At 36.5% G+C, this 25,569-nt stretch overlaps 1 protein-coding gene across 1 annotated transcript in view; it reads left to right on the top strand.

Annotated features, from left to right (window-relative positions):
• Positions 1-25,569, top strand: part of TENM1 (teneurin transmembrane protein 1) — a 934,848-nt gene that overhangs the window by 2,162 nt on the left and 907,117 nt on the right. The window contains exon 2 of the mRNA XM_081115196.1: positions 15,382-15,447. The gene's annotated coding sequence lies outside the window, so the exon portion shown is untranslated. The remainder of the gene's footprint in view (positions 1-15,381; positions 15,448-25,569) is intronic.

Below are 25,569 nucleotides of genomic sequence, written 5' to 3'. Positions count from 1 at the left end.
ATTATCTTTCGGCGGAAATATCCTAGTTCATCTTCCTAGTCCAAAGACTTTCGATTTGGAGCATAAGTTACTCCAGTGCTGCCAAGAAAGAGTACAGTCTAAGGAGGAAAGATTATTATTATTTTATTAAAAGGAGATCCACAGCTTTACATTCTGCTCCATGATTACCCAACACTGGCTTGCTTGCTCACTCTCACCCCTTGCTCTTCATATCTGCAATGTGGGGGGAAAGAGAATTTTCATAAGACATAGTATGACCCTTAAAATGAATAACTGGAAAAGCAGAATCCCAGTCTTGCCATTTTTGTCCAAGTTCATAAGACTTTGTTTTGGTGGTGTGTTGAGTGATTTACTATTTTAAAGTTGTTTTTAACGGGTAGTTAAGAACTTTCAAGTATGCCAAAATCATGTTGGAACCTTTTATTGCTAACAAAAGAGAGTCACAAGATGCATTCGAAAGGGGTCATGTAATTTCTAAAATGAATCTATGCTCTAAATGTTATTTAAAAGTTTTCAGATTGTCCCCTGGAATGTTTTTTGAAAAACAGGTGTTTCTAGAAAACAACTCTAAGAAGAAATGTTAGAATTTGCACAATAAAACTTATAGAGTCTTGTCCCTGAACAATGCCAGGCACGTAGTAGAAAATGAACATTTTTTGAATACATGAATCATTTGCCATTAGTTCTAAGTCCCAATTATAAAATTAGAAACGGTCATGTCACTTGACAAACTATACATTGGGGCTGAAGGGAAGAATGCTTTGTGGAATCACTGTGCTATAAGGGTGATTAAGTGAGGTTCCAAAATATTCAAACATGTGTGTTAAAAAGTAAAATCAGATTATGCATAACTACCATCTCATTCAAAGGCCTAATTGGAAGTCAGAATACCCTAAAGGCCTCATTGTTTCAATTCAGCTATCATATGTGTAAATAACGCTGACAGCCATTGTACCTTTCTGATGCCTTCAATACAAAGATTTGTGCTGAAGCAGAACAGTCAAACATTTAAGTTTATTCTGTATGATAGTACAATATTACATTAAAATTTCAAACTGCAAAATATACTTCTGATATGTTGCCTCTGAAAACAGAAGGCTTAGTGTGGATCTTTATTTTCCATGACAGCTTTAAAAACTTGGAAGTGGTAGGAAGGGTCAATATTAATTAATATAACAAATTTTTTATTCCATTCGGGGTTACAGATAGCAATTAGAAACCATGTAATTTTTGCTTGAAGCTTGCTTTTCCCGAAAGCCTATTATTTTCAGCTTTAAGTATATTTATCAAGTGCTTGGTATAGATTATGGTTAATAAATTCCCCGAGGTTTCCAAAAGAAGTGATTTATTTGTTTATTTACTTACCTACTGACCTGAGGTCAAAAGAAGACCAGTACTTTGAATACTTGACTCAGTGATTAATTTTTAAAAGTGAAAACATTTTCTTAGTACTCGCCTATTTGTTCTCTCTGTCATATACACACAAACACATACACACACTTAGACGCAATCTCAAGAGAATGCCATGCATCATATATAAAACATGTATCATAATTCTATTAAAATAATATATTTCTTTAATTTCCTGTCAATTTACCCTCAAAAGTAGTAGTCCGTGCATACTTCACACACACACACACACAAAAGAAATTTCCCATCATTTACCATTTGGAAAAAAGGTTTGAACTGGATTACTAGCACAACTACAGGTACATTAAATGATGAAGAATATCGAAAGGGATCGTTTTTAGCAATTCTGATCAATAGCATATATCCATAGCTGGAAATATAGCTTCTGCTAATAGAATAAAATTAAAAGGAATCAAATTTCAGAACTGTTCACATATACAATAACTGCTTTATATCATATGCATATTCTGCATATTAAATCAGAATCTCTTTTAAATGGAGCTTACTGTTATTTTTCCTTCCCCTAAAATGTGAAACATTCTGAAATCTGGCTTAATAATGTATTATTTCTACTCCTTTCTGTTTTCCATTGACTTTTTTAGAACTGAGAAAGTAAATATCAAATAGAACCAGCTAGCTTGAGCAAGTGAATGCTATAAAAGGTTTCACACAGTTTTTGATTATTCCTAACAACCCTGATGGTCCAACCATAGGTGTCTCTTCAGTATGTAGTACTCTACTCTGACAATTTATATGATGTATAGAGTTTTTGTAGTTTGCTAGATGTACTGTGGTACAATTTAACCAGACCAACACAATTGCTTACATTTGGAACCCATGAAAAAGGGCTGAAGAAATTGGACTATATGGCATAAACTGAAAATTATTATATAATAAATATTTATATCAGTTGCACTGATAACATTTCTATAGTCAAAACAAACTGGTTTTAATTGGAGGTAATAAATATTTTCACAGTTGATGTTGGATCCCTAATATTTTGAAAATAATTTAGACTCTGATAAATAAAGCCTGTTAAGTTATTATATAATGTCAGGACTCATTTGTAGACCTGGAAGTATAATCTTGGATGGTTTACAACTTAAAAAAAATTCTGAATTTTACTTCCTGTCCAAGCCTCCACTTTAGGTAAACAATAGCATATGGTGAAACATGGCATATATGCCAACTAACCACTACCTCTTGGATGATGTTAGCAATATGATGTAATGATTTTGAAATATTGGGTTCTCCATCCCCGTCCTACTCTAACTGTATGAGTGGAGAAATTAATTGGGAAATGGACACAAGAAAATGTGTTAAATAATCTCTTTTTGTATCAGTGGATCATCCTCTGTGAAGCTCATGCCTGGAGCCTTATTATCATTGTTTATGGTAGGTATATGCCAAGATTAATATGTTTTTTTCTGGATAGTTATGACAGGTCTCTATGGCTGTATCTAGGTGATGCCCAAATATGTGAGTGAAAAGTTCCGTCAACCATCCAGCTGTTTGGGTTGATGCAAACAAACATCTGGTTGGTTGAGAGAATTTTTTACTTAGTCTCTGGATGTTTTGGAGTCATTTAATAGGCTGATGAATTTTAATACCTCTGTCAAAAAAGAAAGAAAAAATGAAACACTTTAAAACACATGCAGAGTACCTTAAACACTCTTGGGTTACTATAAAATACCGAATGAACTAAATGTCATCCTGAATCTACAGCTTTGTATGATATGTATAAGGGATGTTACTCATATCCCTCAGCAATTACAGAAACAAAAACACACTGGCCTTTTCAACAAGCCAGGAAATTAAGAACTTTAACTTCAATTCTGCCTCCTCCTTTCTCCCCCAGTACTTATTCATCGGTTTAAAGAAATCAACTTAAAGAGTTTGATATGTTGGCTTCTTACAATTCCTGCACCTCATTTTCTACCTATTCTTCTACTGCCATGGAAACTAGACGGGACAGACAGCTGCGAGTCACTAATTCAGGATGGGAACCTGCTTGTTAATTTAATTTCATGCCAGCCTGTTGGTCCCTGAAAGTAACTGTAAAAGGCTGGGGAATTGAATTTGCAAGCAACAAATGATTAAGCAGAACAAAAATCAGTACCATATTTGTCATTTTCCTGAGAATTTTACTGCAGCCCTCTTTGTCCCTACTCAAGCAGTTCTTTAAAAATAATCACAGAAATAGAGGTTTGATTTGTGTATTCCTATTGGTATTTATATATGCTACAGAGCATTTTTGTTCTATGAGGATATTCATAGCTGTAAATAGTTTCATAATAGCTATTTCATTGAAAAAAATATATTCTTTCAAATTATGATTCCGTAGACTTTGAGGAAGCCTAGTTAGTGATCACAATAAAGTGTAAATGATGTTTGAATTTTCTGGGAGGATTGGTTATTTTTCCTTTTCAAATATAAAAATAATTGTATTAAACTACATATGCCCCACATTTTTATTGCAGAGACCAAATGAATTTGAATACATTTCTTTAAAATCTGTAACACTCATTTTACTTGTCACCATAAAGCATTCTGATTGTTTTAATTTTAATTGACTAAAGTTGTCAGTTGATAAGTAGTTGACAATGAGGAAATCGCCTTTTAATGTTTCTCATATTCTGTTCTAACTTTTTATTTCTTATTTATTTGATTTTAGAGAGAGGAAGGGCGAGAGAGAGGGAGAGAATGTGTGTGTGTGTGTGTGTGTGTATGTGTGTGTGTGTGTGAGAGAGAGAGAGAGAGAGAGAGAGAGAGAGAGAGAGAGAGAGAGAGAGATTGCTATTGCTGTGAGAGAGAAACATAGATTGGTTGCCTCCTGTATATGCCCTGACCAAGGATGGAACCTGAAACCTGATTATGTGCCCTGACCTGGAATTGAACCTGCCACCTTTTAGTGTAGGGGCCCATGCTGCAACCAACTGAGCCACACCAACAAGGGCCGTTTTAACATTTTTGTGGCTGATTAAAACTTACAAAATGGAATTTTGGAATCACAAGCTGAATTGCAGTCCATGTTAAAACCTTTGTAATATTATCAGCTATGGGTCTCAAGAAACTAATATATTTTTTGTAAATTTATAGTTGTGAACAAATTTCTATATTATGGCTAAGAAAGAGTGATTCCCAAAAAGGATTTTAGTAATGAAAAAATAATGGTGACCTAAGTCTACATCTACACTATATGTCATCAGATATTTTTCTGTTTGAAAGTGCCTAGAATTTCAAATTATAAATATCCCAGATGGAATTATTAAAGATAGAATGAAGTAGTGATTTAAAAGTTTAAGAAAATTATATTTTTATTTTTACATTTTAGGGAATATTGACATCAATATCCAGTTTTGGGGTATTCAATTGCATATATATTTAGTTATTTGGGTTATTTTTATTACTTAAGCTATAGCTATGTAATACCAGGATATCTGAGTAAAATATGAAAATGTTAGTCAATTGTTATTGTTGAACATGTAGATTTCCTAGTATCTATCTGTGTCTTATCCTCTTTGTCATGTCGATTTCCTCTAACCTTTCAGCAGATGCTTGGCATTTGGATGTACAATGAGAAAAAAATCAGTCAATCGTCTGCAGGGTTCCAAATACCTGATCGGTGAATTTTGACTGTTCATTCAAATGATGTCCTGGAGTTATAGTCTTAGTTTTCCTTTCAAAATTACTATATATTTATTTTTCAATTTTTCTATTTAGATAAATGGTGTTGTAAATATTCAGAAGGCTGATGCAGATGTGTGTGTGTGTGTGGGGGGGGTTACATCAAAGGAAATCCATTTTCATTTTAATGTTTAGAATCACAGTTTAGTATTTTTAGCTGCCTGTATAAATGAAGGTTTAAAAAGCAGCCAAAAAAGAAGTACATTGCTATTAGTTTGCATACTTCAGGGAAAATTTGATCACTAGTTAAGGTAAAGGAGAAAATTTCCCAGTTGTATTGTTTTGCATAATTGGTTGATTTTAAGTGTTTATATTACTTCTAATGCCTCTATCTGGTTTAGACACCTGTCAAAGAGAAGGTGCCAGATTATATGGACAATTGGTTTATTAGATATTGCAATCCCGGTGTCCCAGCTGTATATAGACATTTTAAGAAAACTTTAGTTGTACAGAGAAATTAGAAAAAGATACCACAGATGGCCTATCTCAATAATCCAGGTTTTTTTCAGGTACATTTAAAATTAAATGTCCTAAGAGATGATTAATTCAGGAAAGTTATTGATAATGAACTCATCTTATGCTACACATTCTTTGCACCTATGATGATGCCTTATTAAAGGTGTCTCAATCTTGCTAATTACCGCCTGTGCTTAAATATAGAGGTGTATAAACACACTAAAACCACTCAGTGACTGGAAGCCTTCTAGACCTGAAATGTTCCTAGTTAACTCAGTTCCTATCAACAAAATGTTTCTGACCAACATCTTACATTTATACTTTATGCAATACCTCCCTCTTTTAAATAGTGTTTTTTTCTTTTTTAAAGCTGCTCTACTTAATTGCAAGCATTTGAGTGGAATCTCCTGCTCTATTAGCCCAAGAATATGTTTGTGTTCATGTGTGTGAGGATGGGATTTTTCGCTAAAGGAATATTTATTGAAAAGTATATGTACATTTTTGACATGGATTTGCAAGCATCACTTATGGAAACATACAAGTATATCACCTATTTGCTTATTCTGTGCCCGAAGAAAAAAATTTTGTGATTTTGACTCATTATGTGTTCAGTGCTTTAAGCTATGTAGGGAGGCTTTGACAGAATCACTATGCAAGTCAAATAGGAAATTCCTTTTGGAAAGATAGTATTAATTTCACTAATGAGATCTGGTAACCTCTTAAAAGGAGAAGGCTATGCAGTTGATTGGCTAACTGATGCCTATCACTTAGCCTTGAAAAGATTCTTGTGCCTTGAAATATGAATAAAATCACTCTCATTTCTTCCTTCCTCTCTCTCCTCCTTCTTCCCTCCCTTACTTCATTTTTCTTTATTTCAACTGTTTCCAAGACTTGAGGTAATATATAGGTTTATGAGAAAGGACGCTCTGGGCCATTCACTGAAATACTGGGATTGATTAATTTTTAAATTTTTTCTTTTAATAATTATTTACAATTTTAAACAGAGAGGAAGGGAAAGAGAGAGAGAAACATCAGTTTGTTGTTCCAACTTATTTATGTATTCATTGGTTGATTCTTGCAAGTGCCGTGCCCTGACCAGGGATCAAACCCACAACCTGGTATATGGGGATAGTTCTCTAACCAACTGAGCTACCTGGCTATGACTTATATTCTTTTTTCAAATCTGACCAATTTTTTATGTCTATATTAGATAATTATAAGTATAATGTGAAATATTATTCTTTATATTGTTTTTGGTTCATACATTTTTTCAATTATCTTGGGTAGGAGCTAAAATAACACACCTATTTCCTGGGTTGATTCTGTTTATTGCAGATTTACTCTATGCACATATCCATATGTTAGTGCATTTGTGATTTATCTTTTATGTTTAGTCTAATAAAATGTCAACACTTAGGTGTGATACCATTTATTTTTGGTTGTGAATCTATGAAGTGTTAACACAAGGGTGCTACATTTTTTTCATTGTTTTGTTCTTTTCCTCTGTTTGAGATATTGCATTGATGAAACATTGGACAACTTGTGAAAGTGAGGTAATTTTAATGTAAACAATTAGAATTCAGTGCAAGAGAAATATATTTAAGGGAAATTTAACATGGAATAAAGAAAATTTTAACAATATATTTCTCTAAAACATGGAATAAAAGATGTTTAAGAAAATGTGTAAAGCTGCGATAGACATTTAGCAAAATCCTTGGGGCTGCTTTGTTATTGAAAAGGCAGAAAAAGAATCAACATTTACACAAAGCTCTGGTGCAATGGGTCTTGAAGTCTCAGGTGTTTTACACAAAGACCCCAAGATACATGAACTGGCCTCCACCCCCCCCAAAGACTTTAGTATTGCATGGTTTTGGTTGTGCATCATAAAACAATCTTCATGAAGAAAAGAACTTCATCTGTTCATTCAGTCATTCATTCATTCACCAAAACTTTTTAAACTCCTCTGTTTACCCAGAGATAAAAAGCCATAAAAAAGCCACATAACCACTTAGTGAAGGAGGCAGACATAAAAACATATTCTTATCATATAAGAGATGCTCTGGAAGAGGGATATTTAGAATTCTCTGGAAGCTCAAAGGTATATATATATATATATATATATATATATAGCTAAGCAATCGTCCAACCACCTGACCGTCTAGTAGGTATGACGTGCACTGACCAGTAGGGGCAGACACTCAACACAGGAGCTGCCGAGCTGAGGGAGCCTGATTCTGGGGTGTGTCACCCAAGAACCATCCTCTCACAATCCAGGACCCCTCGGGGGATGTCGGAGAGCTGGTTTTGGCCCGATCCCCGCAGGCCAGGCTGAGGGATCCCACATGCCACATGCCAGAGGGACCCCACTCACTCCGCAGACGCCCTTCCAGCGGTGGTGCCACCCCATGTGCAGCCAACCAGGAGGGACTGCAAGAGATTGGCTCCAGGGCATGTCTGGCCCATCTCACCCAGTCCCACCCTGCCAGCCACCTTCTAATTAATTTTCTTTCAATGTGCACGAATCCGTGCACTGGGGCACTAGTGGTTTCATAAAGGGTATGTCATTTGAATTGGCTTTTAAAGAACAGTTAGGAATTTTTTGGAGAATATGAATAATTGCATTCCACATGGCAGAAGATTATAAAAGGACACAAGGCTAAATTAGCAATGGAGAGTACTAACCTAGAATTTTATTTCCTATCCAGTTCTGGGGAACAGAGTTCAGGGATAATGTCTTATTTTTACTTCTATGTGCCTGACACACAGAAGGTGCTTAGACCATATTTATTAAATGAATGAATGTGTTAGGGTTTTCCTGCATGGAGAGTTAGACTGGAGAATGGTGGTTTTTCTAATGTTATCCAAAATCATACAATGTACTACTTTATAGCAGTCTATTGAATTAGATGAGGGACTTTAAGGTGGGGAAGGGGGTTGGGTCACCAACTTTGGGTGACATCTGTATGAAGAGTGGATTGAAGTGGAGTAAGTGTAGTAGCAGTTAGACATTGAGAGGCTGTGTTGAAACGGTTACCAAAGATGAGGATATGAACCAGAGGCAGTGACAATAAATATGGAAAGGAAGAGAAAAATTTGAGAGCCACTCATAAGTTAGCATCAGTGGGTCTTGGGGATTGATTACATATAGAGTGTGAGGGAGAGAGGAGTGACTGAGGCTTTTGGTTTGGTAAATAAGGTAATGTCATTAAGCAATATAAGGAACATAGAAGAAAAAATCCATTTTGGTGGGGATAATGAGGTCAGGTTTGGATTTCTTTAATGTGAGATACCATTAAGACATCCAGATGAAGTGGATTTGTGACAGATGGAAATTACAGATCTGCAGATCAGGTCTGGAGGTAGAGATCTCTGTGTCATTAGTCAATGTAGTAGTTGAAATCATAGCAATAGGAAGGTGAGTTCACCTAGAGAGTATATATAGAATAAGAGAAGCAAAGATGAGATCATGAGAAACGTTGAACTTAAGAGGTTGGTGAAATAAGAGGAGTCTTCAAAAGAGAGCAAGTGAGAATAAGGTCTGAGAGGTAGGAGGAAAACCAGAAAATAATGAAATGCCTCATTAAAGGAAATAAAAATGGCCAGTAAAGGTGGAAAAAACTCAATTTTCAATAATTAAAATAAATGCAAATGAGAAACGATAAACACAAGGTTTTTTTTTGTTTTGTTTTGTAAGATCATTCTCAGTGCAATTGTTCAAGTCTCAAACCTTAGACAATTTCTTGATTACTATTTTTTCATACAAACAATTAACAAATGTTGACTCTACCTTTAAACCATATACTCTATCTGAATCATTATCTCCTCATTTCTTCATTAATACCTTGGATCAAACCACCATCACCTTTCACTTAGACTGCTGAAATAGCCTCTTACTGATGACCATATATATTTTTTGCCCCATATAATTTTCTATACAACAACCAGGGTAATCCTTTAAAATATAAATAAGATAATTGGATTCTCCAACTCTCTGCCCTCCAATAGCTGGCTTCTTATCACACTTAAAATAAAATTTTGAAAATAATTTAAAAAATCTTTACCAGGACCTACATGGCCCTCCATGATTTGGTCCATGACTGTTTATTGGGCCTCATGTTTTACCATTCTCCCCAATATACCTTGCTCATAACACAATGCCTTCCATTTTGTTTCTTAAACATACCATGCATTTTGGTCTCTCAGGGCCTTTGCACTTGCTATTTCCTCTGCCCGAAATGAATTTTCTCTAAGATTTTTACAGGCTTACTTTCTCACTTCATTCAGGTCTTTGATCAAATATTCCTTCATCATAGAGGTCTTCTCTGGCCATCCTATGTAAGGAGTCCTATCATGAGTTTTCATTTTCTGTTCATTTAACCACTTTTATTTTTCCTCATTTTATTTATCATGACCTAGCATCACACTGTACTTTTATTTATTAATAATTTATCAACTCTACTTGCATATTAGCTCCATGAGAGCGTGTACTTTGTGTGGGTTTTGTTTATTATTGCATTCCTATTGCCTAGCACAGTGCCTGCCATATACATAGTAGGTGTTTAGTAAGTGTTGGTTGAATAAATGACTGAATAATAAGGACATGATGAAGTGTTAGTTACCATGGAGTTGGCAGTTTGCAGCAAAAGCCTTAAAAATGCTCATACCATTTGACCCAGTAATTCTACTTCTGGGAATTTGTCCTAAAGAAATAATGTGAGGTACAGAAATAGCTTTATTTGCAAAGATTTTCACCAAGCTTTATTTCTAATGGAGGAAAAAATGAAGGAACCTAAATGTTCAACAAGGGAATTGCTAGTGATTTATGGTACATCTAGACAATGTAATATTTTATGGCCATTAAAGTTGATGTTTACAAATATTGTATGATAAATGGAAAATGTTTATGTTATCCTATCAAGTGATAAAGCATGATACAAAATTATATATTCCCAATGTGTAAGAAAGAAAAAAGGACTGGAAAAAGATGCACAAAAGTTCTGAAATGATTATCTTAGGGGTGAGTAATAGGTGATTTTTTTCCTTTATTCCTTTCATATTTTTCAGATTTTCAATTATAAATCTGTATAACTTTCATTACAGAAAAAATACATTTGCAAAACAAAGAGGAAACAAAAACCGCCACAGAAATAAATATTACCACCTTAGAAGTGAAGTTTATGTAATAAATAATAAGAAGGATAAACCTATTGTCCTTGAAAGATGGTACTGGAAGGAGAGGAATTTATCAGTTGTAACTGGGGCCAACTGGTTCTCTGTCTAAAGAGGTGTACAGACAGAAAAAAATTGAGATCTATTGACCCAATCTATTCTTGTTTTTAATTAATTTTTTTAATGTTGACATTATTGCAGGAATCCTCCTCCCCTCCCCCCTTTTGCCTCCCTCCTCCCTCCTCTGCTTCCCTCTTCTTTGGCCTTTACCAAATTATTGTCTGTGTCCATAGGATATGCATATATGTTCCTTCACCTTCTTTATCCAGTCATTGCCCACAACCCTCCCTTTGGGGACTGGCCAGTCTGTTCCATGTGTTCATGCTTCTGGTTCCATTTCCTTTGTCAGTTTATTTTTGTTCATTAGATTACATATATTAGTGAGATAATATGGTATTTGTATTTCTCTGACTGACTTATTTCACTTAACATAATACTCTCCAGGTCCATCCATGCTGTCACAAATGGTAAGACTTTCTTCTTTTTTACAGCTGCATAGTATTCCATTGTATAAATGTACCACAGCTTTTTTATCTACTCATCTGCTATGGGCACTTGTGCTGTTTCCAGATCTTGGCTATGGTGAATAATGGTGCAATTAACATCAGGGTGCATATATTCTTTCTGATTGGTGTTTGGGAATTCTTAGGGTATATTACCAGAAGTGGGATTGCTGGGTCAAAAGGAAGTTTTTAATTTTTTGAGGAAACTCCATTTTGTTTTTCATAGTGGCTATACCAGTCTGCATTCCCTCCAACAGTGCACAAGGGTTCCCTTTTCTCCACATCCTTGCCAGCACTTGTTTGTTGATTTTTTTAATAAATATATTTTATTGATTTTTTTTACAGAGAGGAAGAGAGAGGGATAGAGAGTTAGAAACATCGATGAGAGAGAAACATCGATCAGCTGCCTTTTACACCCCCCCCCACTGGAGATGTACCCACAACCAAGGTACATGCCCTTGACCAGAATCGAACCTGGGACTCCTTGGTCCGCAGGCTGATGCTCTATCCACTGAGCCAAACCAGTTAGGGCCTTGTTTGTTGATTTGTTCATGGTAGCCATTCTGACAGGTGTGAGGTGATACCTCATTGTAGTTTTTATTTGCATCTCTCTGAATCCAATCTACTCTTCACTCACTGGCAAACCTAGAGGGCTGAGTTTATTCTGTCAGGATTTGAACACGTTCAAGGGAGATTAGGTTAGTTAAGTCTTCTTCATATTGCTGTGGAAAGCACTAGCAATTTGCTTCATGTAAAACAGAAGTGATTACTCACTAGATTCCTTCATGCCATGTAGTAAAAACAATTAAGTGAAGTTAGAGTATAGATTACTTGGCTATTCAGCCACAGTCACCTCTAATGGAAAAGAAGAAAAATAGCATTGACAAGTTTTGGCAGGTCTCATCATTAGAAATGTCCATATTGCCAGGAAAAAAAAGCTGAAGCTTTTTTAATGTGAACCTAGAAGTTCTTTAGGCCCTGAGGAAGATAGTGACAATACAGAATGTTATAGCATTAATTGTCTGAGAGCACTGATCATTGTAATGGGGAAACTGTCTCTGTTATTAACACAATTATTTTCTACGAGGTCTTTGAGTAAATGTCCCATTAGAAAAATAGCATTAGAGGTTTCAAAGTGTGTGTAGCAATATATTCATTAGTAAAATAAAGTGACCTATATGAATCCCAAAGTCCCTTTAAAATAATAGTGTTAATATAGGTGTTATAGGTATAATTAGTATATAATTGAGTAATTATTGAAAACCACATAAAAACATGCCATTTTATAATCAAGTAGAAATTATACTTTTAAAATCCATCTGAGATATTTATTTATATACATATTTATGCATATTCACATATATGTATATATTTTTTTGGACCGGACTTCTAGACCCTTCTTCCACTCACCTCCAACTTATGCATTTCATCTCCATAGCCAAGCTCAGATGATAGTTTCATTTTAGGAAGCTGAGAACTGAAGGATGTAGACTATTATTCTCTATGTAAGACCAAACAAGAAGCAATAGGACTAATGAAACTCGGGGTCTCTTAATGAGCTGTTCAGGTTTGGATTTAGGACTTGGCTTGCAGGCTCCAGCCTGTCTCCAAAACTAATAGTCAGTTCTGTGAGATGCATTTCTAACATGTGTGGCTTCTGCTGTTTTTGCCTCTAGTATGCATTATTTGGTTGCATTCGATGATAGTTCTGTCAGACAATCTAGCTTTTTTTCTTCTTCAATGGTAGCTAGCCCACATGCAGTATTAAGACAGCCAACAGTTTCTCTTTTTGGAAATGAATACTTGAGTCAAATAGAGGTAAAAGGTGAGGGAAGCTGTACATATCTCAAACTGGTAAATGATGGCAACTAACCTGGGGGATCTTATATAGATCAATGTATGAACTGGCCTTCTCTAATCATAAATGGGAGATACCCTTTTAATGGTTTCAGTCTGAAGGCAGTTGAGAAGTGAGCAGAGAAGAGCTATGCTATTTTAAAGTCCTTTTGTTTCCAAGCCCTCTGTGTATCTCACCAAGGCAAATGCTGCATATGGGGCAGTTTATTTTTTATAGCATTTTTTGCTAGCCTCTTTACAGAATCAGATTGATGAATATGAAGCCAGTTTCTACAGACTTACTCTGGTATATGTGGCCAAAGAGCCAGAAGTATTTTTTTGTAGTCGAGACCCAAGTATTTTCTGAAATGTTTTCCCTTGAAAGATTCTTAGTTCCATTATGGAACCACTTGAACACTTGAGCAGAACTCTGGCTTTTGTGAGAAACATTAACAGTGATGAAAATGCACATCGGCAATTAGATTGCAACTAATCAAGAGCACCACTTCAGTCTATTATGAATGATTTATATATAGTGTATTGGATATGGAGATCATTAGTAATAATATAATACTGTATTGTCATTACAAGGTCACCTTGGTGATCTTTGTCAAAGGTGACAATGCTGTTATTGGCCTACTTTAAAAAATGTATTTAGATATTACTGTGTCTCTTGATTTACTGTGGATAAATTAAAAAAAAACATTTTTATTGATTTCAGAGAGGAAAAGAGAGGGCGAGAGAGAGAGAAATATCAGTGATGAGAGAGTTTCAATCGGCTGCCTCCTGTACCCGCACTGGGGATTGAACCCACAATGCGGGCATGTACCCTGACAGGGAATCAAACCATGACCTCCTGTTTTATAGATCAACGCTCAACCATTGAGCCACGGCAGCTGGGCCTATGAGTACATTTTAAATTGTTGCCTTTATTATTGAGATTTTGCCTCAAACATTTAGAAAAATAGGTTTTGAGATTACTTGATTGTTAAATTGGGGCCATAAAGTTAATTAAGTGCCAATCATAATATATTATAATGTTAGTTTTCATTTTCCTTTATTTTATCCACTTTAATTGCCTTTTCTAAAATGGTTTTTGAAGAATTTAAAACATACAGCTTTTTAAATATATGGGTAATACATGTTCATTATAGAAAAATTAGAAAATACAAATACACAGAAAGAAGAGAATGATATATTTTGCATATATATTTTTCTAAGCAAAACTCACACTCTAATTACTTTTTCATTTATCAATATATTGTTAACATATTTCTATGTCAATAATATATATCAATACACACATACCACACACATATTTAAAACTATGTGACGCTATAGAAATCAGAGAGGTGTATCTCTCAAGTTGAGTAATTAGTGGGGATCATTATAGGGCACAGTTCCTGCCCTATTGTCCAGTATCAAGGGTGGCATATGGAAACATATACAGTGGGGCCTTGACTTACGAGTTTAATTCGTTCCAAGACCGAGCTCGTTAAGGAGTTCATTAAGGAGCTCGTTAACTCAAATTACTCTATCAACTCAATGCAAAAAATCGGCTGAGAGACAGCTGGTATCTCAAAAAACTCGTTAGTCGGGACACTCGTAAGTCAAGACTCCACTGTAGTTAATTTTGTAACTTAAATAAAGGAAGTAATGTGGGACATTAGAAACATGACCGAACCAAAAGTAAGGAGACATGGAATCTAGTCCTGGCTCTACCACTATTCATGTTTGTGTTTGTGTAAGCCATTTAATCTCTCTGGGCCTCAGTCTCCTAATCTTTTAGCAGGGTTCTTTCGAGGATTAAATGAAATGTGTATATGAACATTTTTGTGAACTGTAAAAGACTATCTTAATATAAGGAATTACAATTACTATAAATTGTTTACATTGTTGAAAACTTCCTGACATTGTGGGCTTTTCATCTCAAAATGAGCAGGATATTGAGCGAAAATAAGCTGGGAGAGTCTTTGTGGGTGAGAATTCCATAGTCTTGTAGGTATGCTCATCTATAAATAAGAAATTCTCTATTAGCAACATAGTTAATATAATTGTTTGCAGTTTCAAGCAGACTTTTAAAGAAACTGACCCTTTTATTCCTTGTGAATTATAAAATGAAGTCATATTCACAACTCCCATGCCCACTCCCACCCCCACCCCACATGTGTCTCTTCCTTTCCCTCATAAGTACTGTTTTGGACTTGCTTGTACACATGTTTGAAGGATAATTTGGCCTAATTGCTTAATTTGTTTACAGGAATTACAAGGGTGACCTTTATTCAGCTGTCTCCTTTTTGATTCTCATACTTCTGGATCTACCAAGGTAAGTGCATTCTGCAATTAAATTTACTTTGGGAATTGAACACATAGCTATATAATGTGAAAAGAATGGATTGTTCCACTGATATATTTTGTTATATTTATTGAGTGCTAAGTAAATGTAATTGCATTGTTTTAAACTTTAAAAACTTATTTGGTTATTGTATAGATAAGCTTGTGTCTATACTCCATAATTGTTAGTCTTTGCAAAACCAAGTATGGAGGTTGTGCTATGTATTTGAATGATTATGTGACCTTTTCCACATACAGCTACTCCTTGACTAATAGGAGTATCTGCAGGGTACAAGGAAACAGTAATAGCCAATGAGGATGTCTGTAGAACCTTTTAGGAGTTCTCATTGGCTGCAAAGGAAACATGGCATTTCTCTTTATCAATGGCAAAAATATTACCATTCAGATAATTGTATTGACAAACCAAATACTTGCCTCCTGAAATGAATATTTTAAATTTTTAGGAAAGTCTGAAGTAAAATATCTCTATTGTCATGATACTGCATTCATTTATTGATCCATAAACTCAGTAAATATTTATTGAGCAACTACTGAGTGCCGTATCTTTTGGTAAATGTGCCAGTGTAGACAGAATTAACCTGGAATATTGAGAAAGTGATTGCTTCTATATTCACCCCTATGTTAGATAGAATATGTGAGAAAATGTGGCAAGATGGAGGGACTTTCAGACTACAGTTGACCCTTGAACAACGAGGGGTGGTTAGGTCCCCCTACCCCCTGCATACTGTCAAAATTCTGCATATAAATCTTGATACACCAAACTTAAAATGTGTAGGACTTAAGTCAGAGCCCTGTGGTAGTGACCTTAAGAAGATTAGTTTCATTAGTTATACTATTTCTTTTTCTTTCAAGTTTACATTTCATTGAAAATGATCCAAAATTAATTGAGGGTGATTTGGGGAAAATTGTCTCATTTTAATCGTTTGTGTTGCCTCTGGGACACTGCTGGGCAAAACTGTATGAATTGTGATAATTAGAATAAAGTTTTCCTATTGTCTTATTTCCATTATTGCATTTTTACAACTTGAACTTTGGATGATGTTTTGTACTGTGCAATTAAATTTATTAAGAGTACACATAAGTGCCTGGCAGGTGTTGATCAGTGGTTGAGCATCAACCTATGAACCAGGAGGTCACTGCTTAGATTCCTGGTCAGGGTACATGCCCGGTTGAAGGCTTGATTCCCAGTAGGGGGCATTCAGGAGGCAGCTGATCAAAGATTCTCTCTCATCATTGATGTTTCTCTTCCTCCCTCACCCTTCCTCTCTGAAATCAATAAAAATATATTAAAAATAAGAGTCTACATAAGTAACTAACATTTCAGTAAACCATAAAAAATTCCGCATATAATTTTTTTTCCATTTTTCATTCTTTATTGATTATTACATATGTGTCCTTATCCCCCCTCACCCCCCTAGTGCCTGTGTCCATTGGTTAGGCTTATATTCATGCATACCAGTCCTTTGGTTGATCTCTCCCCCTTCCTCCCTCCTCCCCACCCCCCCCCACCCCCAACCTCTCCTGCCTTCCCTCAGAGGTTTGATGGCCTGATCGATGCTTCTCTGTCTCTGGATCTGTTTTTGTTCATCAGTTTATAGTTGACTCCCCCCAAACTTAACCAAAGTCTGCCTTCACATCCAGGAATTCAATAGACCCAGAGGGAAAACTGTTTTCTCCAAGTGGCTGGGACTCCAAGGTTGGGAAACTGCTCTTTGGAATGCGAAAACCGTTTTCACATCTGCGGTTGGTTGAATCTGCGGATGCGAAACCGAAACTAGGGATACAAAGGGCTGACTCGATTTATTGAAAAAAATCCGTGGGTAAGTGGATCCATGCAGTTAAAACCTCGTTGTTTAAAGGTCAACTATAATTAAAATCTTAAGTCACCTGAAGGACTTCCCTCATTGGTCTTCATTCTAATTAAAAGTATTGGTCAATGTGAAGTCCCTATACTAAGTACGGAATACATAGCATTGATAGTCCCCTCCCCCGGCCCCTTCCATTCCTTGATACCTGTATCTGGGGGTGCTACATAGAATTATTCAAATAAGAATTGTAATCCCAATTTACAAAAAAAGGCAAAGGCTGATCTGAATTTTTAGAATCACTTGATACTTTCTCTAAGTATGTTAAACAGTAAAATTACATAAAAATGAAATCCTTAAAATCTTGGAATTTGCATTGCCCTTTAAAAAATACAGTACAAGTACAAATACATTAAAGATTTTTTAAAAATTGGGTTCCAGTTAATTGAGATTAGTCCGTAATGGGAATTTAAATTGGATTTGTCAGTTTTAACTTTGCCATTCTTCTAGAGGTACTGCCTTTAAGGGAATACCGTTGCCAAGAAATTCAGATCACTATAGGAAAAAAATGTGTAAGATCAGAAAATAAAATGACAGATTAAAAAAGACACTTACTGAGGAAGGAAGTTGAGATTTTTTCATATTGTATCATTTATGAAAATAATTTTCTTAACTTGGGAATTGTGACTCTGCCAGCTATGTAATATTAAGTTGAAAGGTTTTTTTTTTTCATACTAAGAAGGTTAAATGTGTGAAAGATGATTATTTTCCTATCATAATGTGAATGAAAAAATCAGAATGGAGGATAAATGCCTAAGAGGCCAAAATAATGCACACGTTTGAATATGCTTGGCTCCAAATATTTAAAAGGTTCAGAGAAGAGCTACTTTTCCTCCCTTAGAGAGACAACATGGTGTAGTAGAAAAGTCCTTGCTTTTGAATCAGTAAACCTGGGCTCTACTCCCAGTCTTAACACAAGGAATATGGTCCTCCTTAGGTAACTTCTCCACGCTGAGCCTTGGTTTACTTATTCTATAATACAAACTTTGGGATGGATAGCTCCAACTTTTCCTGCTCACTCTTTAATTTTTAGAAAATTAAGGGAAAAGTTGTAATACACACACACACACACACACACACACACCAGTTGTTAAAAAGATTGCTGCTTAAGTGGCTTGGTGCTTTGGTAATAGGACATTTATTTATTTATTTTTAAATATATTTTTATTGATTTCAGAGAGGAAGGGAGAGGGAGAGATAGAAACATCGATGAGAGAGGACCATTGATCGGCTGCCTCCTGCATGCCCCACACTGGGGATCGAGTCCGCAACCCAGGCATGTGTCCTGACTGGGAATTGAACTGTGACCTCCTGGTTCATAGGCTGATGCTCAACCACTGAGCCATGTCAGCTGGGCAACATTTACTTATTTTTTTATCTTAAAGCAACTGCGTATCATAACACTACTACCACCACCACTACATCTCCCATGCACACCAGTATTGGCATTATACTAAATAGATTTGAGTAGAAATTTAGTTAACAGTCTCATTTTTCTACTGGATAAAAATGCTTAACTTTGGGATACTGCTATGCTGCTGCTCTGTAAGTCTCTTGAAGTTCAGCAAAACAGTATGTTTTCTCCTTCTTGCAAGGTGGTCATTCAAGGTCAAGCATCTCTCTGTAACTTGGAACCAGCCAAGTGCATAACCGGATGACTTCAGACTCCAATGCTTTCAATCTGGCACCCTTCATGAGCATCGCGTACATATTAAAGCATTTAAAATATATTCTCCTTCATCTACATATCACAGCAATAACAACCTGGGCTCAGGACAGTGCTGGGAGCAAATAACCACTTGGAGTTAATGATCTGAGGGGCAGATGAAGGACCATTGACTCTTCTTAGTCAGTCCTTCATCCCAATAAAATGCCTATTCCTCAGATGTCAAGCCTTCAATAATTTCTCTCTCTCACATCAGATTAAGTAGTGGCCATAAATAATAGCATTTACTACACAATAATGAGATGTGGTAATGCAATAAAATATCAACAGTTCTAGTATTGTGTGAAGATGGCCATTCTTATCAAACCAAAAAAAAAAAAAAGGAGTGGTAAATGAAGTTCATGAATCATAATATTTTGGCAGTGATTTTCCCTTTATTGATTTGAAAGGAATATAAGTAAGAATTCATATGGTTTAGGGCAGTGGTCGGCAAACTGCGGCTCGTGAGCCACATGCAGCTCTTTGGCCTTTTGAGTGTGGCTCTTCCACAAAATACCACGTGCGGGCGCACACGTACAGTGTGATTGAAACTTAGTGGCTCATGCACAGAAGTTGGTATTTTGTGGAAGAGCCACACTCAAGGGGCCAAAGAGCCGCATGTGGCTCGCGAGCCGCAGTTTGCCAATCACTGGTAGGGGAACAGTTCCCTTTCTTTTGCTCCTTATTCCACTGACGAATGATCCATTTTAGAAATAATAAAAAATGCCTCTGACATCTATTTTAAATAGTTTTTAAAAATAGTATATGTTCGGCTCCCCCCTGCCTTTTTAGTACTTGATTCTGTTTCAAGATATGTACAGCTTTGAGCTAAGTTACGAATACAACTCTATAAATGCTCTTTTCCAGAGGAAACATTTTACATTTCTTTATTATTGTGACAAATTAATAAGTCTCTACAGTGTGCCAGGCATGGAGCTAGGGAAACAAAAATCAATAAGGGGCATTGTCCTTAATCCTAAGCTCATGGTAGAGAGGTGAGGGCTGATCTATATACAGAGAAATAAAAGAATCAAGTGTTGTGGGTATGGAATACATATGAATTTATTTGTTCATGGCATTCATATTATTTTTCTAAATTAAAAAAGACATATGAGAACTTCCTCTGTAGGGCAATGAGATATATAATCACAACTAGCCCCCACTTAAAAAATATACAGGAATCACTGGTCATGGTACATGTCCTAATTCCTGGGATCTGAATACATTGCATCACATAGCAAAGGAAAATTAGGATTGTAGATGGAATTAAGGTTGCTATTTAGCTAACCTTAGGATACAGAGATTATCCTGGTTAACTGGGTGAACTCAATATAATCACAAGGGTCCTAAAAAGAGGAAGTGGGAAACAGAAAAGAGAGAACCAGAAAGATGGCAGCATGAGAACTTGGCCCAACGTTGTTGGCTTTGAAGCTGGTGATCACAAGCCAAGGAATAGGGGTAGATTCTAGAAGCTGGAAAGGGAAAGGAAAAAGATTACTCCCTTGCACATCTAGAAAGAAGTGTAGCCTCATGGATTTGTGAGGTTTTAAATGGCACGCACATGCCATGTAAAGCACTTTGCACAATGCCTGACATACAACGTAGTACATGCTCAATAAATACTAACCACCACACCACCACTACTATTGCTGCTGTTAGGGCACAAAGTGTGTGTGTGTGTGTGTGTGTGTGTGTGTGTGTAATCAGTTCCATCTAGTAGAGGGATGAGAAGCAGGCAACTGAAAAGGCTTTATGGAGAAGGTATGCTAGAGCCATTCTGTAAGTGTGGACTTGTGGGGATTAGGGAATAGCAACTTGGCATTATCAGACGAACAAATAAGTGGTAGGGGTGGACAGATGTTCCAAGCAAATGAAGCAGTGGCACAGAAACATCAAATCGCCTGGTCTCTTACAGGAACCTCAATCATTATCTTAAGCTAAAGGGTGATGTGAAAGGTAGACATGAGAAGAGATGAGGCTGGAGAGGTAGGCTGGGGACAGATGAAGAGGGACTTCTTTGTCCTGAGGAGCGCTCCTTTTTCCTACAGGCCAGTGGTTTTCTAACGCTACCTGGGAAATTCGAAGGTTGGTGCACTACCCACTGAGCATGTCTTGCCTGAGGGCAACCTGTGAAACAAATTCACCTAAGAACACAGTTTAAAAGCCACTTTTATGGGAATGAAGGAACTAGGGAAGGATTTTAATTATATTTGTAATACAGCAGCTATTTTCAACTAGTGTGCCACAAGAATTTTTAAAACATGCAGTACCTGACTAGTCACGGCACCAACCTCTTTTCCCTTAGATTGTCAAATAAAAAAAATGACAATAGTCAACCTAACAATAGCTGTGCAGTGTGACTGCCCTGTCTTGAACCACAAAGATATAGGTCATATAATAGAGTTGCATCTTATTGGTCATGGCGCATAATAAGGTTGCCTCTGATTGGTTAATTTTTGGTACCAGAAATCCTTGTATACAAGTATAGGTACCTGGTTTTTAAAAAAGTTACTTTGGAGCAAAAAGGGTAGGTAATTACTGTTATTGTTTTGTTTGTAAATTAATCAAAATTATACCTATTTTTGTTAGATTGGCAAAAATTATATTTTTGGTGTGCTGCACAATTCCAGTAATTAGTTTATGTGTGCCATGAGAAAAAGGTTGAATATCGCTGATATAGAGCAGTGATGGCGAACCTTTTGAGCTCGGCGTGTCAGCATTTTGAAAAACCCTAACTTAACTCTGGTGCTGTGTCACATATAGAAATTTTTTGATATTTTCAACCATAGTAAAACAAAGATTTATGTTTTTGATATTTATTTTATATATTTAAATGCCATTAACAAAGAAAAATCAACCAAAAAAATGAGTTCGCGTGTCACCTCTGACACGCATGTCATAGGTTCGCCATCACTGATATAGAGGATTCACTCTGGTGATAGTATGGAGAAAAGATTGGAGGGGCAAGATTGAAGGCAAGGAAACCAGTTAGGAGAGGATTGCTATAGGCCAGATGAGAGATGATGAGGGCCAGGTGGCAATTAACAATGGGAATAACCATAAAGCATAGATTTGAAAGATGGTCGTCAAACTTCAGTGTGTATCAGAATCACTTGGAGGGTTTGTTAAATTGCAAATTGTTAGGTCCTATTCCCCAGTTTCTGTTTCAGTGGGTCTGGGGTGAGACCCAATAATTTGTATTACTAACAAGTTTCCAGTGGATGTTTATGTCATTGGTACAGGGACTGACTACACTTTGAGATATGCTAACTATCTAGAACTAACAGGCATGCCACACTTATTAAATATGGGGAGTAAGGGGAAGGTTTCTGGCTTGTGAGACTGGATAGATGGTGGTTCCACACAGTATTACTGAGATCAAGTTTAAACTGAGTTGAAAAATCTTTCTCCTGACCCTAGCAAAGGAAGGCCAGCTAAAAATATTTAAACGTGACTTGTAATCAGATCCTGGGCCCTCTTCTGGATAGCTTGACTCTATACTCTTGTAGTGGTATCTCCCACTCATACCCCTTCCCACCCCTACCACTTTCATCTATCTGCCTTGTTGCCATTCACTTTCAGGAAGTGAAAGTACAGGTGGAGTGGGGTGTAGGATAATAAGTTTCATTTTATACCTGTTGAGTTTGAAGGATGTTTAAATGAGAAAATCTTTTTAAAAAGCCTTAGACTTTGTTTTTTGTTTATTTTAATTTAAGAAAAGTTTATCACCTTCTTTCATTTTGGTCATCATCTTCTCTTTATGTAAAATTGGAATAGTCAAGATACAGGTCCAGATGTGGTTTCATTGAGCTTTCATCTGGTGACTTCCCGTATATTTGCAGTCAATCCTATAAGGATTTCTGAGTGTTAAATTTGCTCATAGCTGACAATCATCCTTTTTATAGTACAGATCAGTGAATCCAAAACATGTTCATTTTTAAATTCCCCTTGAATACTCCTGTGACCTAGCTTTTTCTACATTACCACTTCACCTAAAGGAAAAATCAAAGTATGGCAGAATATCCATGCTGTTAAGTAGGAAGGAGTAAGAGAGTATCATGTAGGTTGCCCTCTTCTCTTCTCTTCTCTTCTCTTCTCTTCTCTTCTCTTCTCTTCTCTTCTCTTCTCTTCTCTCCTCTCCTCTCCTCTCCTCTCCTCTCCTCTCCTCTCCTCTCCTCTCCTCTCCTCTCCTCTCCTCTCCTCTCCTCTCCTCCCCTCCCCTCCCCTCCCCTCCCCTCCCTTTCTCTCTCTCTCTCTCTCTCTCTCTCTCTCTCTCTCTCTCTCCCTTCCTTCCTTCCTTCCTTCCTTCCTTCCTTCCTTCCTTCCTTCCTTCCTTCCTTCCTTTCTTTCTTTCTTTCTTTCTTTCTTTCTTTCTTTCCGTTTGTGTAGTGTGCTTGTGTGTGTGTGTGACCTATTTCATTAGTGGTCAGAATTTCCCCAATGCTACAAGTTCTCTCTAAGGTTGAGAATAGGCAAAGAGCAGATCTTAAAACAGGATAAAGTACCTAAATGCAATGCTAATATGAGTACTGTTAGGCTTTAGAGAAGCAATAGAAACAGATGCTAAATAAGACAAATGAAACTGACAGACTTGATTTTGTTGCAAGGGGGCAATTGTAATTGTATAGGTAAGTTGACCTTTCTGGCATATGATATTTCCTTACAGAGATAGATAGCTACAGAGAGAGAGAAAGAGAAAAAGATAGATATTCTCAGTTCACTCACTTGTCAACTTATAGCCCCATGATACTATACAATCATCTTAATATGGGGGCAGAAATATGGTAAGATAGTCAATTTTAGCCATTCACTGCCATAAACTTTCTTGAAAAGACATTGGACTGTGTCATCATCCTCCTTTAGAGTCTACTAATCTTAGTGACTGATTACATACTTGTATTTTGTGGATAGGCTAGCCATTCATACATTTCCATGCAAGGGGCATAATGAACCTTAACTTGTAGATTCCATTTATATACTGATTTTTTTAAGGAAAGCGAAATTATTATTATATTCTAGGAGCGCGCACATGCGCGCACACACACACGATCAATCTAGTAGAGGGATTGATCTGAGAATAAGGTCTTGGACTTCTGCTAAGAATCCTATATAATAAAGATGTAGTATGTAAATGGTCATTATGCCGTGAAGCATAATGACCGACCACATAATGACTGGATCATAGATCAGCAGGAGGGTGGGGCAGAGAGCTACAAGAGGGCGGCGGAGAGATACAGGAGGGGGCAAGGCAGCAAGCTGGGGGGCAGAGGGAGTTACAGGAGGGCGGGGCAGCAGGCAGAGGGCTATAGGAGGGGGCAGGGCAGCAAGCTATGGGGGGGTGGAGGGGGTGGGAGGAGCTACAGGAGAGCAGCAGAGAGCTACTGATGAGCTATTGGTGAGCTACTGGTGCACGGATTTGTGCACAGGGCTACTAGTTTATAGATAAGCCTTAATCTGAAATGCATCCATGTTTGCCAAAAAGAAGTCCAATATTGGATGTTTAGGAAATGGGATCAGAGTTAATAGAAATGGCTTTTGTGGTTTCTGGGAAATCTTTCTGAACAGAAGATCTTCCTTAGGAATATTATTTCAGCCCCATGATATTGCTAACATGACAGCTGAATGCAGCAAAGTGTCTTTTGGGTGAGGTAAAGTCCAGTTCTCCATTTCACCTTAATAAATTTGAAATTACTATTTCTTTAGTCTAACACCCTTCCAATGCATATTGAGGATTGCTATATATTCTTTTTTTAAGGTAAAGAAAAAGAAAAAAATGACAAAGATTCTGAAATAAGTACAAAGGGACAATGTAATCTGAAGTAGTCAGGGTCTTTTTTATAGGATAGATGTTGAATTGGTGCCCTTTAAATATTGTCCCACTTTCACTAGATGTCTGACAAATGTCAGATGAAGCTATTCAGCTTAGTGATTTTAAATGGCTGCTTTCTGAAAACATATCACCTACTTATTTTGTCTCAGACTCATCTGTGCCACTGCCAGCAAACTTTACTTTTAAAAGATACACTTTAAGTGACATTGACTATCACTCTGTGTAGATAACTGATTTCGTTCTCTTATTTGCAAAATTCTCACCTGGTTAAATGGGATGGATGTAATTCATATGTATGATGTAAACCAGGTGTGGGGAACATCTGGCCCACAGGTAGTATAAAGCCCTCAAAATCATTTGGTCTGGCCCTGCCAAGGTATTAGGGGTGAGCTAATAAATGTTTGATGAAATATAGCAGGCTAATTTTTAAGTTGATAATTTTGTGTAGTCATTTGGATATTTATGCAGTTATAAATATCCAAATGGAACTTGGCAGAAAAAAGGTTCCCCACCCTGATGTAAACCTTCAACGAAAAATTAATATAAGCAATACAAGTTATCAGTGTCCTTCTTAATTTTATTTAATTTTCACACTTTGTTCAAAAGCACCCCAATTGATGCTTGAATATTTTGCACACTGTGTATGAAGACATAATGAAAGACGCTCTGTGTGCATGCCCTCATCCAAGCTTT

The sequence above is a fragment of the Myotis nattereri genome (genome assembly GCF_964212035.1).
Source record: "Myotis nattereri genome assembly, chromosome: X".
In the NCBI taxonomy this organism is placed as follows: Eukaryota; Metazoa; Chordata; class Mammalia; order Chiroptera; family Vespertilionidae; genus Myotis; species Myotis nattereri.
The sequence above is the reverse complement of the archived record's forward strand: the minus strand, read 5'-3'. Positions and strand labels throughout refer to the sequence as shown.